The sequence below is a fragment of the Triticum urartu genome, chromosome 4A, assembly GCF_056163025.1.
Source record: "Triticum urartu cultivar PI428250 chromosome 4A, HENAU_Tu73, whole genome shotgun sequence".
NCBI classification, from domain to species: Eukaryota; Viridiplantae; Streptophyta; class Magnoliopsida; order Poales; family Poaceae; genus Triticum; species Triticum urartu.
In genome coordinates, this window is record NC_141876.1 from 192,266,535 (window position 1) to 192,273,876 (window position 7,342).

At 41.3% G+C, this 7,342-nt stretch overlaps 1 long non-coding RNA gene across 8 annotated transcripts; it reads right to left on the reverse strand.

The window, feature by feature from the left end:
* Nucleotides 1-324: 324 nt before the first annotated feature.
* On the reverse strand, nucleotides 325-5,372 carry LOC125551780 (uncharacterized). 8 transcript variants are annotated; one of them, XR_015600683.1, is made up of 9 exons: nucleotides 5,004-5,372; nucleotides 4,718-4,881; nucleotides 4,373-4,481; nucleotides 4,231-4,263; nucleotides 3,425-3,522; nucleotides 3,289-3,329; nucleotides 2,730-3,074; nucleotides 875-953; nucleotides 325-777 (listed from the first exon to the last, which is right to left on the reverse strand). It is a non-coding gene; the product is annotated as an uncharacterized LOC125551780 (long non-coding RNA). The 8 variants fall into 8 exon arrangements; XR_015600682.1 differs by having other exon boundaries at nucleotides 2,730-3,107; XR_007303167.2 differs by having other exon boundaries at nucleotides 2,730-3,107; nucleotides 3,289-3,522; nucleotides 5,004-5,369.
* Between the last annotated feature and the right edge of the window lie 1,970 nt (nucleotides 5,373-7,342).

Genomic DNA, 7,342 nt, shown 5'->3' on the forward strand with positions numbered 1-7,342 from the left:
TAGTTTTCGCTAATTTTAACAAGGTCCCTCTTACCCCCTTCACATAATAGGTAAGAAGGTAAGAGTTAATCAGGGACCATGTTAAACTTCTCTTTAGTTTTTGTGACACCTTCTCAACCCGATAAGAGTTCCATTGATAAGCTGATCTATGGGTTCAATACCCATAAATGTCAAGAGAAAAAGATCATGTGATGCATCTCAACTGATTGATTGTTTCATCTATGCCAAGTCTTCAGAAGGTTGTGGAGCTCTAAATTTCTCTCGAATAGCCGCAACAGAAAAGAATAAACCATACCATACTCAAGTTGACCGGTGCAAAGCTCGTTATAAAACAGAAACTTCAAAGGTCATATCAGGTAATATGCTGATAGGATTTAGAAAACAATGGCTGGGAAAACAAAAATATTTCGTAGTACAGAACAAGCCAACAAAAATATTTCAACACTAAAGTAAAACTGCAGCAAGCACAATGGTTACACTACACTCTTTAGATACCAAATTGCTAATTTAGGTTATGCGGGTGATGGAACCAAACAATATATAAAGAATCTATTTTCAAGTACTCCCTCTGTAAACGGTCCAGTCCTATGAGGACATTACACATCAGTCAGAGTTCCATGGAGACGGCCTCCTTTCCTATACCTAACCTATGTATATATGCCTCCATGGAGATGGACGAAGACGACACGACCCAGATCACGACAACACAGTTCTAGTTTCCTTGGTCCATCCCCTTGCTTCTCTTCAGGTCTCTACCTTGGTGTTGTCATGCTACTCCTGCATTCCAATCTAACATTTAGCTAATATACACTCACTGCTCTCTGTACAACAGAGCAGTAATAGGGTACAGAAGAAAAACTGGAACTTCACTTACCCACTGAAGTGTGTAAAGCCCAGCTCTGAATTTTCGGTTGCACCGCTCATCATCATCCATCTCAGAGAATAGGCAAAATCTGCAACGATATGAATGGCCTTAGAATTAACTGTTGTGAGAATAAAGGATGTACATCTACAACTACAGCAGAATTAACTGTTACGATTTTTTTTTGCAGGAGTGAACACGAGCTTTGTAGTTCTATGTTTATTTTATGGAGCAGTACTGGCATTATTAAAATCAATCCTGTTAGTATTGTCATTGTTCGGGTCTTCAAGAAACACATCTCTTCTGTGCTAGATCTAGATATGCCCCGAGCGCAGTATAAGTTATTTGAAATCATGGAAAAGCAACCTGAAAATTTTCTGAAGGCATGAAGACCAGAATTCAGAGTAAACGGTTGTAAAATACCAAGAAGCACTTCATGGAATATATTTGATTACTCAGCATTAAACAGTTAGCACTGGATGTCACGAAATAATGCACCCAACTGCGCACTGGACACCGGCTCGTGTCTGAGTTATCCCATGATCTCATACGTATGCAACAGTTTAGGCAGAAAATATAGTTTGAATTGGATCTCAGGGCGATGTAAAAAATGCAGGACCATTTTTGTATGTCTACAAAAAGATGTTCAATTCATTTTTTTACTGAAACTTTGACGGAGCAAAGTGAAACATAATATAATGTGGTAGCCAAATCTACACAAGATGTAGCATGCAGATGTGGTACCATGAACTGCACGAACAAAACAGACAATGGTTCAAAAATTGCATCAAAACTGTTTTACAATTAAGATATTCAGAGGCTAAACAACCTTGACTTATAAACCAAAAAATGGAGCAAAAAAGATGTGCTGCCTACACCTTTATCAACTAAAACTGCTTACTCATTTGTTCACCGCATAGAAGCAGGTAATCAACTAATAATAAGTCAAACTTGAAATGATGAACAACCGATCATGTGTATAGCTCCCGCCATATAAAGAATCTCATTTTGAGTATATCAAAAGCCTGTAGCTTGGATAGCGAAAACAACGCAAGACACATGAGACTTGCAGGACGTATATTTCACAAAGAACACAGCTGAACCTTAGTGTGCAAAGATCGTAGGGTTCGAAAACTCGTCAATCCTTGAACAGGTTACAGTATAAACAAAATTAATCCTGTCGCAGAATAAAACAATTATGACCTACTAAACCCAACCTGACAAAATGATCCATTTCAATACGGAACATTTGATATGTCGTTAATTGTCAGTTGTTAAAAAAATTGTAATAGAATCATGGCGCAAACATAGCTTGTATTGCCGTTTACAGAAAGAAGGAAATTCAAACAATATTTTAACATTAATTGTCTTCCATCCTAATGATAGCCTCATACAGCAGTACATATCTAACCTTGAGCTTTTTGAAACATACCATACAAATATGTTAGATAGATGCAAATGCTTCTATACTCCTTATTAATTTGTTGCAATGTAAATTTGTAAGATATACATGCAATTTCAGCTAGAAATACACTGACAAATTGCCAGCAAAATCATTATGGGAAATCAAGAAATTACATGAAGCCACTATACAGGTCCTCTTGAGCTAATCAAGAGGAGGTCCATTCTCTTTGCATTTGTTAGTACGTCGACCTGTTACTACATCCAGTATCTTTGACATAAGGACTAAGATAAATCAGGGTACAGAGGAAAAAATACGCATATACATGTGATTTTCTCAACGTCACATGAGAGACGGCAATTGAAACCATATGAACAAGTAAGGCTCGGAACTGGAATAGGTAAAAACAAACGTACCACACAAAATTGTGATGCACAAAATTGCTCAGAACTGGAAGGGGATTACCTGTGACCAGAGGTGAGGATGGAATGGCAGGGTTCCTCCTGTACTGGTTGGGCTGCTCCGGGACCTCATGGTGCATGTTGCCGCCGGCGTGCTCCAAGACACCTCCTGTGCGCCGGGCGCGCGCGTTCCAAGCCGTCGGGCACGCCATCCTGAAATGCCTGCGGAGAGGCCGCGCCCATCTTACCAGGCTTCGCGCAACATGCGCATTGCCGTTGCCGCCGACGCCATCTTCTCGTGGTCGCTTGTCCCCGATTCCTCACACATGCTACTATGCGGAGCAAGGTGGCCGCAGAGGCGGCGACGGTGCTCACGACGCAGCGGAGACAAGCCCATCCACCTCCCTGGCTGGCATATATACATGATGTATAAAGCATGAACCTGGAAAGAAAAATACAAGGGATTACCTAAATATATGATGCTGCAGTACACCTATTTATCTAACTGAAATTAAGCCTACCACTTCCTGCTCTCTATTACTTCAGAATCATATGTATGAGAAAACATTGTTACCCATTACTTTATACTGATAAACTGCATGCTCCGGGACAAGGACGCTCACCATGGCACGCCGACAGCTCCTTTCTCTTCTTGAATCAACATCTTGATTTTGAGATGCAACATATAACCAGGTTTTTATTTTACAACAGAAGGGAATCCTCGCAATCTGCTAGATACAAGTACTTTGTATGACGTGCCTGAGCATCAATTTGCCAGTCCTTTTCTTGAAACCAACATTGACAACACCAACTGATTTTCCAGCATGCAATAGCTTCCCCTCAACTTCTATTTCTTCCTGGAAAAATAAAAGAAATAGTTTACAGCATGTAAAATAACTATTAAAATAAAATAAGAGTGAAAAGACAAAGGTATGTTCTAAATTAATCAAGCCTTATGATAATATTCTAGCAAGAAACTGGCCAAAGCTTCCCTTTGGGGGGCAAAAATTATAACCAAGCAACCAGAAAAGTACGTTTGGAATCTTCAGAGCAATATCTAGACAACATGACAATAACTCTGATCCTAAACTAATTCTAGGAAACTCTTAGAGCAATATCTGGACAACATGACAACAATTCTGATCCTGAACTAATCTTGGCAACATTTTGTACCCAACAAGCTCCAATTTGTACTCAGAGCCGTCAAAGGAAAAAAAACTGAATAACACCTAGTCGTGTAAATGCAGGGCACCAAATTCAACCATCTTTTCTACTTAGTACATACTTGCATTCCTATCATATTAAAATGACTGGAAGGTAAGAAGTAGTGGTCCTTTTATCTTGCCAATTGAGATATTAGCATACCAACTTCCGGTGATGCTTCTCAAACACCAAATTCCTTATTACATATGCATCATGCTGCAATAAAATTTAGACGATGGCAATCTTCACAAAATGCTGATGGTACCTGCCTAAACTTGACACCATCGACCAGATGTAATTTCGATATCGTGGTCAAAACTAAAAAAACAAGAGAGGAGTAAGCCGCTGCCTAGCAAACTTACCACAGGGGACAGAACATAACAACCCCTGCAAAACTATGAAAAAAGGTTCCAGTCAAACAAGAGAGGAAATCAAAAGGGAATAAAAAAAGATCCTTCTTCTCTGCTAATCTGAAAGGGGTAAACAAAGGGTAAAATGACTCACCGAACCTATCTCTCCCTGACTGGTTTGTCAAGACCTTGGTTGTAGCAAAGGTATTTGCTCCTGTTCCCCACGAACCACCGTGCAACCACAGCAAGGCCATGAACATGAACTGGAAGATGGAAATCAGCACCAAATAAGGTAATATTGGAGGATGTCGGGTTTGCACTCCACATTTTACAATTCATAGGTGCACTTTTTCTTTTGTTCAAACAGAAAGTAATTAAGTATTAAGTCTCAGCCTAGGCCCCTCTAATGAAAAATTCCATACAGCAGCTAAGCTAATATCCATTCTCCAATCATGAAGTTTAAACGGAAAAACAAACAGAGGTAACAATCTCACTTTACCTGTAAATGGAATGCAACTAAGGAGATAAATTCCGTGGAACAAATCGTTCCATCTTTGGGACAATTAACACCATGTATCTTAGACCAGAAATTCATCTACAGAAGGATCTGAAATCTTTCATCAATCAAAGAAACAAGTTTAAATATCCTTGATCTTGACATGCCTGCAAATCGAAAGAACATCAATGCCATATGGAGATGCATTATGCACAAATAGCAAGATCAGGAGGAGATTATTGTGTGATGGTGAGAGAGAGAGAGAGAGAGGAGCCGAGGGGAAGCTCACCTTGGCATCAGCCATTGCTTGATGCTCGCGCTGCTCGACATGGTGGAGCAGCAGGCACCGCGCGACGCGAGAGAAGAGGGAGTCAAGGGCACAGATCTGGTCGACAGAGTGGCGGGCGCGACAAGGCTGACCCGAGGACCTTGCAAGGCGCTGGATCTCGGCGGCGGCAAATCTCCTGGTGCTGCGGCTGGTGATGGAGGGGCCGCAAATCCCCTGTTGCGGCGGCTGGTGACGAGGGAGGAGGGAGGAGGGAGATGGTGCGACAGTGTGGCGAGGGAGTGAGGAGGGAGGGGTCAGGGGTGTGGCGGCTGGGCACTGGGGGGCTACGGTTCACGCCCACGCCCAACCACAGGCCCGCACGTCTCCACGACGCGAGCGCGCGCATGCGGCGCGGCAGGAGAGGCTGCCCCGCGCATCCGAAAAACTAGCACCCAGCCAATCGGAGCTAGCCCGAGCCCACATGTCATACCCCGTCCAGGATCTACCATGCGGTGAGAATGGCACAGGTGAATTCCCAGCGAGGATCCAACGGCCAGGAGCGAAAAAAAGACCGCGCTGACCAGCATCGAAGGGCCAACAAAGGACGCGATCGGGGGAGCATTCTCCAAGCGAGTTGGCTAGCCTTTGTATAGTTTTAAATATGTCCAGAACAGTGTGTCAAATGAAGATGGATTAGGTTTAAGTGGAGGCAACATGTGGTGCATGTCAAAAGTATGCTACTAATCCAAACTTGATTTAGTTTGGACTAGTAGTACTTTTGATGTGCACCATATGTTGTCTCCACTTGAATATAATCCGCCAACACAAGCTATTTAATCATCATCATAGTCATTACCACCAACAGTAGCTATTTAATCATCATAGTCATAGTGTAGCACACATCATCATCTTCAAACTCATTCTAGCTAGCTAATCACCACCAACACTAGCTGCGATAGCTATCTAATCACCATCAGCACTAGCTAATAATAATCATCATAGTCATTACCACTAACACTGGCTATTTGATCATCATAACTCATTTCTAGCTAGCTAATCACTGCTACAGCTCTCGGTAAAATAGCATAAAACATGTGTAGCACTCCTGCTTCATCATGTTGGAGCATGTTGATAAACCTGTCTCCTAATCATGGGCTGCGCTTCTGATTGCTGCCCCCTAGTACTTCTCTGTGATCGTTCACAATTTTGCTCCAGTCTTTCACTATTAAGCATTCCTCGCTTTTAGAAATCATGAATGCACTAAAGTTCATTGTAGGATGTCTTGTCCATAAGCTAACCATTCTCATGCGACCTTTACTCTTGGTCCAATGAGGCACAACATTCATCGGGAGTCCCTGTTGAAGAACATCGTATAGTAACATACTTAGCAATGAAGTTTAGCTTAAAAATAATATATGCAAAAGATTCACTGAGGGCAAATAGTAAACATTTTACCATCTTTCCTAAATAGATGTGACTGTAGTTCAATACAAACACTATTGGTCGCACATTTTGAGTACTAAGATTTTTAAGTCTAGGAAAATAATTTGTCTTGACAGTATGAAGATCCTCAAGCCATGAAACATAATGACCTATCTCCTCGCAGTTTAGTTCAGCTCCGGGACATTAGACGGTCATGTCTACCAAGCGCCGGACATATTTGCTGGAATGAAAATAAGCTGTCAATAGAAATTAGTTATCAATTATTTTTGAATAAACAATATCGAAGACATAAATATGGTTGAGAAACTCACATAATGGTATAACTGGAGGCGTCTGCACATCGACCCAGATGTCGATATTACATTCAATATCATCTTCCAGACAAATATCAAAGGTGATAACCATATCAGGCTCAAATGCATAAGTCTTGCATAATGCTTGCCAAGTTTTGCATTTAAAATAGGTGTAGGTGTCTGTGTTGTATAATTTTGCGTGGAAAGTATAACCATGCTCGGTCTTCAAGTAAACTCTCTTTACCTCCATAATAGTTTTCGTAGGACTGAAACATATCTTATCCAAGACAAAAACTCTTGCATGGCAGGGGATACGCTAGTAGAATAGTAAAGTAAATAAATTATAAGTTGAAGCAAATGAAACAGATGTCATGCTTAAATACGGAAAAAGACTTGTCGTTGTGACTTACTGTATCCACTTCGAAGTTCTTGTCCAGCTTGATGCTGAAGCGCCTATCATCATCTTGGAAGATTCTGTCGCATAGGCCGCGCTCGTCTTCGCAGTATTCGCAAATACCGAAATCCTTCTCACCGCCAGACATTTCCTATGTTCATAGTTGAAACATTAATTGAAAATCGATCAAAGGCATCTACCAGGATACTCAACACACAAATCCAGGGCAC